Here is a 10,631-nt window from a genome sequence, read left to right as displayed (position 1 = left end):
AGAGAATTACTGAGCCTGTCATCGAGGGTATGTCAGCGCTGCCTGATATATGGTGGCAGGGAGGCCACAATGTATTACAGGCATTTCATCGGATTGGCAAGACGCTCATATTTTATGCCATCCATCCCCCCCCAAAGGCTCTGCTGCAGCTACTGGCATCGCTGCGTCACTCCAATCAGAGCAGGAAGTGGGATCTAATTAACAGGTGGTGTGTTACAATCCAGAGTGACGGGGACAAGACAAAGATGGGCAGAGGTAAAGGCTTTTCCAATCAAGTTAACCTCCTTCAGTTGCTCAATTTATAGCACCATGCAGCCATCGGCTAACGTTGATGGCTGGTGCTGAGCTAAATGTGTTTTTTTTAAACTGCCTATGGGCACAAAAGTTTCACACTTCCAAACAAGTGACAGCATTTCTGTGAGTTTTCAGGCAGCTGATTTGGTCAGTCCAACTTCCTACACAGAGAAACCACAAACTTCTTTTCTTTTATTTGGACTGACATGAAAACATCATCGCCTAAAGACAAGTTAGATCGTTTTAGTTAGTTCGTTTGATTTAGTTCGTATTTTCATGTGGACTTTTATTTTGATATTAAATATGACAGAAAATAAGCAACTTGAAACTTACAGTTTGTTGTCATGGCCATATCTTGGATCGTCTGCTGCATGCCTTAGAAATCATTGCCTCTGAGTGTCTGTGAAAAAGAAATATTTTAGAACGACATTTGTGTTCTATTATCTGCTATTGATATATTGTTGTGGCCATGGTTCTTGTTATTATGGTTAGCATGTAGATTCTAAGGAATTTCTCTGTTACATTATGCAAACCTCTTTGTAAATCCAATGGCTATTAAGGTGGCCTCGAGTATAAACATAGATAATGTGCTTTTGGGTTTATTTTTCAGTCTATATGTTGGTCTTAGTTGATGCTATATTTTTTAGCCTGGCAATTATAAGTACCACACACCACTTTTCCCATGTACATTTACGCTATCGTTACTCATCTTGCGCATATTTGTGTTTACATCATGCATATTGCAGTTATTTATATTATCCTCTGTTTTTTTCAGTTTCACACAATACACTATATCCTGACTCCTATATTCATTTTAATTGGAGTTTAGCTGGCTCACCTCATCTTCACACTCCCAGGGCAATGCAAAATATCTGCATTTTTGCGTTGAGAAAACCTACACTATTCAGGTTTGTGCATCTCCACATACCCCCCGCGGAAACCGCAAGGCTTCTTTGTTGCTTGTCTCGCAGTTGCTGATAAAACAATCCGATGAGTGCTCAAGAGGGACGGTTTTCACTCCAAATCTTCACGACAGAGATGGATCTTTGTTTTTTGTTTTTTGCATATAGTGCATAAATGTGCCATCCATCAGACACAACAGCCTCCCCCCATCTGCCAGCTGGAGACTGACTACAGCATCTCTGTCATCACCTGTGAAGTATTAGGTGGTGCTGACGCTGAGAGCCACGACGGAGAGCTGCCACGGCAGGCTTTTCACAATGACTGATGTCATCTGTCGCACTTTCATTTACTGTTCAAAGTGATGGACAAATGCCCAGAGTGCCAAGAGACGGTGTCATCAAGACGGTCTCTTTGAAGAAGTGCTTCTGGCACTTGTCAAGGTGGCAGAATGTTTCTGTCTCCTCATTGCCCGTGGCGAGACGAGGAGATTGATTATGATTGGCTTCTCAGCAAGTCGACAACCTGCAAGACTGACTTGGTAATGTGTGCTGACACGGAGATCAACCGAGAGCATCTGGCATTAATGAAGCACAAAATAACAACTGTTTGTTAGCTAGTGGCTGAGCAAATTCTCATTCCCTCTCATTAAGCAAAACACCCACTCACAGATGTGCTGTGACAACAAACTAGGCCTGACTCATGTGTCGTTATGCCAATTAGATGATGCATTGTCATGCTTATTCAAGCTTCAGCCTTGTGTTTTGTTGTTGTTGGGTTTTTTTTAATGCGATTTCAAAGACAGGAATACTCTTTTTGCTAACTTTATGCTGCCTGTTTGTGCGGACTCCTGTCGGAGCTCGCCTCGCAGCCGATGCTTTCTGCAGCCCCATTCATCAAAAGGACCAGTGCTCTTGTGAGAACGAAGATTTATACGCCACCGAAGAGAGGTGGGAGAATTAGCCCAGATTTATGAGCACAGAGCGCCATAGCGAGTCGCCGGCAGCTGCTATTTGACATTTGAACAGAGAACGTGGAAGAAAATTGGAGACAAGAGGAAACAGGAAATTGGAACAACAGAGAGGTGAAGAGGGAATGAGAAATGAACGAGGCATGAGCTGGTCCAGAACGCCAGAAGAAAACGCTATTATAGCATTGAATACTTACTCAGAGCACTTTATTAAGTATCTTTTTGAATGACGGGACAATACTTTTATTTATTGGCCATTTAAATCGAGGTGCCACGGCTTAAAGGTGAAAATGTTCATTGCTCTTTGAAGCTGAGATTGGCAAAAATCCGAGCAGAATATTACAACACACCACAGCAGAATTAGAAAACAGAGAATTTATCTACATCCAAGTCTGGCTCACACCAGCATTCAGCTTCCTTCAGTGTGCCCATGGCCTGTGCTCAATTTCCCCACATCATTTTAGTCCTGAACAGAAATAGAGAGGCGGCTAGTCACTGTTGGGGCAGTCCATGCCACAGGTTGGTCTCCACTAGATGTAAAGAGCCACAGGAGCAGGCTGGCATTAGTCCACCACCTAAGAGCCGTTGCAGCCAGGGACGGTTGTTGAGACTGACAGGGCCCTCGCTGTCCAGGCTGGGAGCCACTAGATTGTCCTCTTTGATACGCCCTACAGCTACAAGGTGAGAAGGAAGGAAAGAACATCATTTTGGCCTCGGTACAGTGTGTGTGTGTGTGTGTGCAACCACTCCAAGAGTGGCTTGTCATTGTACGACAAGAGAAACCACAAAGGGCAGTGTCAGACCACGAATACACACATTCTCTTGTGACTTATTGTATTTTAGTCAATCCGCTGACGCCAAGACTAACACTCAACGTTTTATCTGATAAATACATTGATCTGGTGATATGGAGCTATGCTTATTGTCTTTGAATAATGCACGCATTAATCCTATTTTGCCCCAGAGATTGGGTGCGGGTACGGGGGGCTCGGTCACAGCGAGGTCTCATGAATCAGGCACGATCAAACCAGGAACAGCAAAGGTGAGTCAATAATTACCTGTGAGGGCAGCAATGCAGTTCAGGATCATAATGTATACAGACAGCATCAATCACAATCCATAGGTTTAATCACTCCCCTTTCTGTGTTTATGGCTTTACATAAATTAAATCCATTGATTCCCACTAATCATTATTTCATCTTAAAGTGATGAATTGAGGACATCACCTCAGATTTACCTTAGATATCATTTCTTATGACTTTTATATTATGGAACCCTGTGGGACCTTTACATCCTGTTCCAAAATAAAAAAAAAGGTTCTGATGCTGGAAAAAATGTGTTTGAATAATAGAATGTCAGAATGATAAAATGAACGGTCTTGTTTCCGTTGAAAGTCCTTAGTACATAAATCATCGACATCTAACAATACCAATAAAATAAAAATAAATTACTCCACAGATGCAAAATAACAATAAATTAAAAAGACACATCATTTTTCCATATCATTAACATTTAAAAGGTGTCCCTTTTTTTGTGGTGTTGACGTAGGAAAGGCAAACATGAGAAATGATGATGATGATAAAGTGTCTGTAACAGCTTTGATGGCGATCCCTTGGCTGTGGTATAACCCTAAGATAAATGTAATAACTTTGCATTTGGAATGAGATAATGACTTGTTTTCAGGCTGCAGAAATCTGCAGCCGTTTCTTCCTGGAAGTTTGGAGGCTAACTTTACAGATTGATGGAGGCTGTTGCATCAACAGGCCACAATATCTGACTCGGTCTCTCACCGCCCGAGGGGAAGATATGTGCAAATGTTAAATGCACCAAGTCTATTCGATCCGAGTCTGTTGTCAAAAAAGACACAGCCACGTGCCAGCTAAGTAGTTTATGTTTAATGGACTTAAAGGACACGATTGGCTCTGTATCAAATGTATGAGGCAGACACATTCTAGGATAAAAGGTTTGGTGCCTATACTCCTAATGACAAAAATGACCTCTGTCATAGTTGTGCATTTGCTGAACCTGCTGCAGCGGACCAGTTTCAAATGTGTTGACTTCACAAGTTATTTTACTGTCAACCACCACGCAATAGCTGCCCGTGATTAGCTCAAGTGGCCCTTTTTTAATGGAAGCAATGTCTTGCTTTGTTTAAAGAGTGCATCTTTAAAACACCAGCATTAAACAGCAGAGGGAGTGGGAAATTCCATCAAGAATAAAAACCTCCAGACCGAACTACTCCATCAATTCTGCCCAGCTCTGGTGCTGCTATCACAGGGGTTATGGTTGAAAGTACTTTACAACCTATACTTCATCCTCGCTTTATGAAAATCAATATGTCATTTTATGGCAAATTGTGCACATACTGTCAACGCACTGTTAACGGGTCACCTCCTCCATCTCCTGTGGCTAATTACATTAGAGGAGAGGAAAGGAGCAGCTTCTCAAACCTCATTTTACAGGATGGGATTGTGTTTTAATTTACAACTCTATTGGGAATGGTTTCCCGATGACGGTCGGTAAACGCTCTTGCAAGACATCTGTGAGAATTGTCTCTGCCATTACTCTAATAAATCGTTGCCCAGCCAACGCCGCATGCTACATTATCCTTTTGTTTGCGGGAGAAATGGTGATTTATGTCAGTCACTCTGAGAGCAAATTTCTCCGACACGGTACGTTCGATGCTACTAACCATAAAGGGATGTTTCAGCTTGTCTTGCCATTTAAAAAAAATGACTTACTGCCTATTTTATAGTTTTCTCATTTCCACTGTGATTGTTTTTTCTTGTTTGTTTTTTTTTAGGAAGGAGGGGGTGCAGAGTGTCTGTGCTGAATCTTAAATTTTGCATTGCTTGTTGCTTTCTGCAGCCCAAGTGCCCGAGACATGGGAGCATTCCCTCACGTTGCACTACAAGGCAACACCTGCAACCTATAATCAATCAACGTGCCATTGCTAAGATACTCGGGGAATTTGATTGGCTTGAGTTTAGCGCCGCTTAATAGAGTAGAAAGCATTCGCACAGAGCAATAATTCAAACGCATTGATCTGATCCCAGGCATTCTGCCCCAGAATACAGAATATTGTTGGAAATGCATCTAATTTATGCCGAGCAGGTACGACAATCGTTTCATATCTGTGGGATCAACACAGCAGGGCCAAACGAGAAGCTTAGAGTGTTTAACACTCTGCCTGTATAACTGTTGCTATTGGAAATTGATTCCTTTTAAAACTTGCTAAACTCCAATGGATTTGTGCCTCTGCCTCCGGGATTACTTGAGGACTCATGTCCTCAAGTTATAGAACAATTTTATAAAAATGTAATTAAAAAAAAAGTCATTAAAACCAGGATATTGATTGCTCAAGCGGGTATGCAGCAGCCGCAGCCTTGTAAATCTACATACAGCATTGCAGAGCGGCTGCTCCAGGGAGGAATTTCACATGCTAAAACCAGAGCCAAAGCGTATGAGACCTCTGGCATCTTTATCTTTATTCATCCCACCTAATCTTTCATGTGCCCAGGGCATTTTACAAAGCCATGATATACCATGGCGGGGTTTATGGGCTCAAGGATTTAGAAGTGCGATGCGATGAAGCATAAGGCAGAGTTGTTTTTGCTCTGAAGTAAATAGCTTTAATCACCTTCCAAGAGCTCAATGTGAATATGGCAAAGATGACCTTTTATCAGCCGGTGATCTAAATGTATCAGGCACACGCTCTCTTAATGCTTCTGCCTCTCGCACTTTTAGTTTGTTTTGTGAACAGTAATCCAGCCTTGTAATTCCAAAGGTGCTTTTTCAGACAGCAAGGAAAAGGAGGCTGCCATAATTATTGATTTGGCTGATTCAATTTATTCAGCGCGAAAACTCATAACTCTGCAGCACAAGGTGGTAAGCATTGATTATTTCACTGTGCGGTGCTGTAAATGACTTATTCGGGGGTCTTAATTCGTTGTAGAGTAATACGCAGGCTTGAATGAAGGCAATAAGATAAAAAAAGAGAGAAAGAAATCTCTACCGGCAGTGAGCTATGCATTCGGACTTAGAGAGGATATAGAAAATAAAAAAGTAAAATCAATGTGGTGAGGTTAACAGGGTGTACGGTGTAAAGAAGGAAGGAGAAATTGTGGCAAAAACATTCAATCAAACCCAACAAACCCCCCAAAAATGTCAAATTGTCAAGAATTATGACTTGACTCTGCAGTGAATATTGCCACAATAATGTAATTCAATAATGTAAGCGTTTTATTCTGCACCGGCCATCAAATGCAATGTCTGTGTGTGTAGGTGTGTGTGCACATACAGAGTAACCTTTCATGCACTCACTTCTGTCACTGTGAGGTAGCAGACTGAAATTGCCTCTGGCGAGGTGCAGAATCAATCCCAATAATGTTGCATCTTTCAGGTAGTGCGGTTTCCCTGACAACTTGAATGAAATGCACCCCTTCACATCTGCAGTTTGAGGCATTCAATTTCCAGCGGCTTCTTGGGCCAGAATTCTGCCTCTGGAAGATCAGTGCAAAATGACTGGAAAATTGCTAGTTATTTACATCAAAGTGAGACTGGAGGAGGCCAATTATGCTGGTGATTCGAGGCAATATTCCTAAGTGAGCCGTCCCTCGGGTGGAACCGTATCATGTTTTGATATTATTTATATTCTGCCCATTATTGTCTTTTCTCTCCAACAACACATGAACTCAGATAAACTGACTGCAGGTATTTTAAATGGTGCAGATATGATGGTTAATACACTATCATATAGAATAATACATGATGTTAAAATCTTAAAGCCATTTCGCCCGTTCAGGCAAACATTACGAAGACACGCAAATTAAGTTTGGCTGAACTGTGTGGAGAAATTAAATCTGAGGGCGTAGAAATCTGAAGAACATGATCCCCTGATGTCTTTGCTGCTGCAGTATGTCTCTCGCAGCAGCACTTGGGTTGTCTTTTCATGTTTCTATTTTGCAGTTTGTCTCAAGGAAAGAGCTGTGAGATGACTGGGGAGGACGCAGTTTCTCTTTGAGTAGTACCGAGGACTTGTCAAGACTGATGCAGCAGCAGCCCCACGTTGCATAGGTACTGTACATGCGCAGGCACTTGCAAGGGAACATCAGGAGAAAAGAGCATGCACAGAATGATCGGCATGGCAGAAATGAAAGGCTGGATTGCTCTCCTGTTTACAGCAGATTGGAAACAGTCACTTCACTGTTTGTATCAGTGGACGTGTGCAGTAGAGCCTTGTGTTTCATGGCCACTTTATTTGCTTTTGTACTACTGCATCTGCGTAACTGAGTGAGGCAGCCCAGGGCCAATCGTGAATGAAGCTAATCTCAATCGAGTCATTTCAAATCAGGCGAGCTGATGGAATGAATTCAACTTTCAAAAGACCAGGGTGCACTCGCCATCTTCCATCCAGACGGCGATGAGCGCAGGCTTGGATGGGATGCAACATGAGTGCATCGAGTCTGCGGTCTCCCTGAAGATGAACTCCAGTGACCCGACTGTCAACAAATCATTAGCTGGGTGGTTCTGCAAGAAATTCAAGTGAATTACTTTTGCAGAGATCAGGATCTTTTTAGTTGACCTTGTAATCACTTTATTATATTTGCTTAATAAATAGTAGATGTCCTTACATGAATATTTTTTTCAACATCAAATACTTAATTTTTACAATTTATTTGAAATGAGAAGTTTAATGAATTTCTTATTTTCACTTCAGCTGTTTAAAAACATTTGTACATAACCTTATTTTTCAAGAGATTAATCTAATTTACATTAACCTAACATTTGAATGTCTTTCATTCACACGATTCAATTTACAGTAGCAGGGATGAACATTTTTAACTTGAAGACTGATTACACTGAATAGCAAAATGTAAATATGACAAGTATAGTCTCATTTATTGATGATGCATCCTCACATTTTAGCTCCTTTTAAACTGTTAAACTAGTTGGAGATAGCTTGGGGCAGTTCTAAACATTTGCACATTTTATTTACTTCAGTCATTCTTGGAAACACATGGTGCACATCAAATACATTACTTCAATATTGTGAAAGATGAGAAAGTAAAAAAAATGTTTTATTTGTTTCCTGGAACTGTTCAGCCTTTAAGCTATATTACTCGGGTTGTAATTACTAAAGATACTTAGCTCCACCGAGGATGTTATGTTATCGCCGGCGTTGGTTTGTTTGTCTGTTTGCAAGATAACTCAAAAGGTTATGGCTGGATCTTGATGAAATGTTCAGAAAATGTCGGGAATCTTACCAGGAACAGTAGATTACATTTTGTTCATGATCCAGAAGAGATCCTGGATTCTGAAATTTTCCATAACATTACAGTCAATGGAGCTTCAAAATGTGTTCCTCAATATCTCGGTTGGTTATTGACCAATGTTTATGAAATTAACACAGTTATGTAGGGTGGGTATCTATATCTCACCACCGAATTTCATCCGAATCGGATCTGGATTGCGACAGATTTTCCTATTTAATTATAATAGAGATTTAAAAAAATAAAAATTATATCTTGTAAAATATGCATTCAATTCACTCACCGAAAATCACAGTCATAAAGTGGTCCGATATCCACTGTCATGTAAAATGTCTTCTGAATCTGATGCAGAATGAGGTCCAGAAAAAAATATTACATTTTAACATTAAAACCTCCATTTGTGAGGGTTGCTATGGTGACCTTTGCTGCAGGTTGATTTCTGCCCCTGCACGGCTACGGAGGCATCGTTGAACTGAACGAGACGCACCTGTTACACATCTCACCCAATCAGCTCCTACCTCTTTGGACCCGACTTCCCTGCCAGAACATCCTCTCTCTTTAGTCAGTATTTTCAGGCTCCCTCGGTTCGATGTGTCGTCCCATATTCCCTAGTCTGACATCTCGATCGGCTCGCATGTGAGTATTTTCACTGTTTGATGTAGTTGTTTTGTTTGGCTGTGATTTTTCATTTGTTTCCCTGGGCAACCATCCTGACCACCTTTTGGCGTTCTCTTGTTTTGGCTTTTTGCAGTGTTTTGGTGTTAAACCCTTTCTAGATGCCTGGCCATCTATTATTATTATCTTTCATTTTGTACACGCTCATTTAGTGCTCGCCTGCAGTCAACTATAGGATATAGGCTCACAGACCCGTGATCCGAAAAGCGGCTGTAGACGAGACGATTGCGATCGTCTCATTTACAGGAAAATAGATATAAGCTGAGCTGAGTTTATCCAATGTTTATTTTTCTCAGTGTGACTAAGAAAGCATAAGGATTTTCAAATTACTATTTGAAAAAAATGGTAATTGTGTTGTCATAATGAGTTGCTGTCATCCTTTGCTATAAAATTCAGCTGGAGTCAGTTGTTTCAATAGAATGGTACAGCAAAACCCTGAAGGGGGGAAAAAAAACCCCAAGAGGATTCAATTACATGGGAATTATAATGTTCGAGTTACATTCGCACAAAGGAACTCTAACAAATGATTGCAACTCTGCATCAGCTTTCAAAACTCTTCAGAAAGTTATGCTTGATTGAAGGGTTTGTTGTGTTTGCCTCTTTCTTATTTGGGTATAACAATCATTTCCTGCCTGGAGACATCCGCCCAATCGTTCAGATTTCTGTTTGGAATAATAATAGTCCAGTGTCACCAAAGAAATGAGCTCTGAGAATGTCCAGCTGATCATTGGAGGCTCTCATGGAGCTTTTGAAAACGTATCAGAATTTGATATTTCTTTCTGCAGTTCAGTGATGATCGTAAATGAGTTATGCCATTATTGTCTAACACTGTAATGCACTGTTCTCAGTAAGTAATTGTGTAATCAGGTACACAATACTTCATTGTTTCACTCCGGCCTCTGATGCCCCCCCCCCCCAGCTCAGCTTGTAGCAGCAGACAGCCTCTGCTTCCCTTGCTGCGGAACAGGTCTAGAGACAGAGGCATAGCACCTGCCCTGGTGCTTGAGCACTGTTCCCAGCAGCTTGCTAATGTCAACCTGCCTGATGCGCACAGGGGGGGGGGGGCTCTAAGACAGCAGCAATTTTCCACTGCATTCGAATGAGACTGGAGAGCAATCTGCTGGCCTTAGAGCCTCATAATCAGCACATCATTATCAGGAGGGGGCTGGCACATGGGGTGGCAGCAGGATGAGAAGAGAGGAAATAAAGGGAGGGAAAGATGGATGACATCAATGCAATGGCAATGAGACGCTGTGGTGCGCGATGGGGGAGGGTGGATTGGGACAGTGGTTCATTTGTGAATGGTGCAAAGGACAAGGGAACAGGCTGACTGTATATGAATGCACAAAAACACAGGCTCAAAGGAACCAGGGTGAACAACCCACAGGAGTGCCACCTGTGTTTGTGCTCTGAAAAGCAGCAGCAGGCTTTACCTCGGTCACGGTAGCTTGGAGGCGCCGCCAATCAATACTCACCCTGCTGCTCTTCAAAAAGTCACATCTAATGGGACACATGCAGGT

Source organism: Brachionichthys hirsutus, chromosome 16 (genome assembly GCF_040956055.1).
Source record: "Brachionichthys hirsutus isolate HB-005 chromosome 16, CSIRO-AGI_Bhir_v1, whole genome shotgun sequence".
Classification (NCBI taxonomy): Eukaryota; Metazoa; Chordata; class Actinopteri; order Lophiiformes; family Brachionichthyidae; genus Brachionichthys; species Brachionichthys hirsutus.
The sequence above is the reverse complement of the archived record's forward strand: the minus strand, read 5'-3'. Positions refer to the sequence as shown.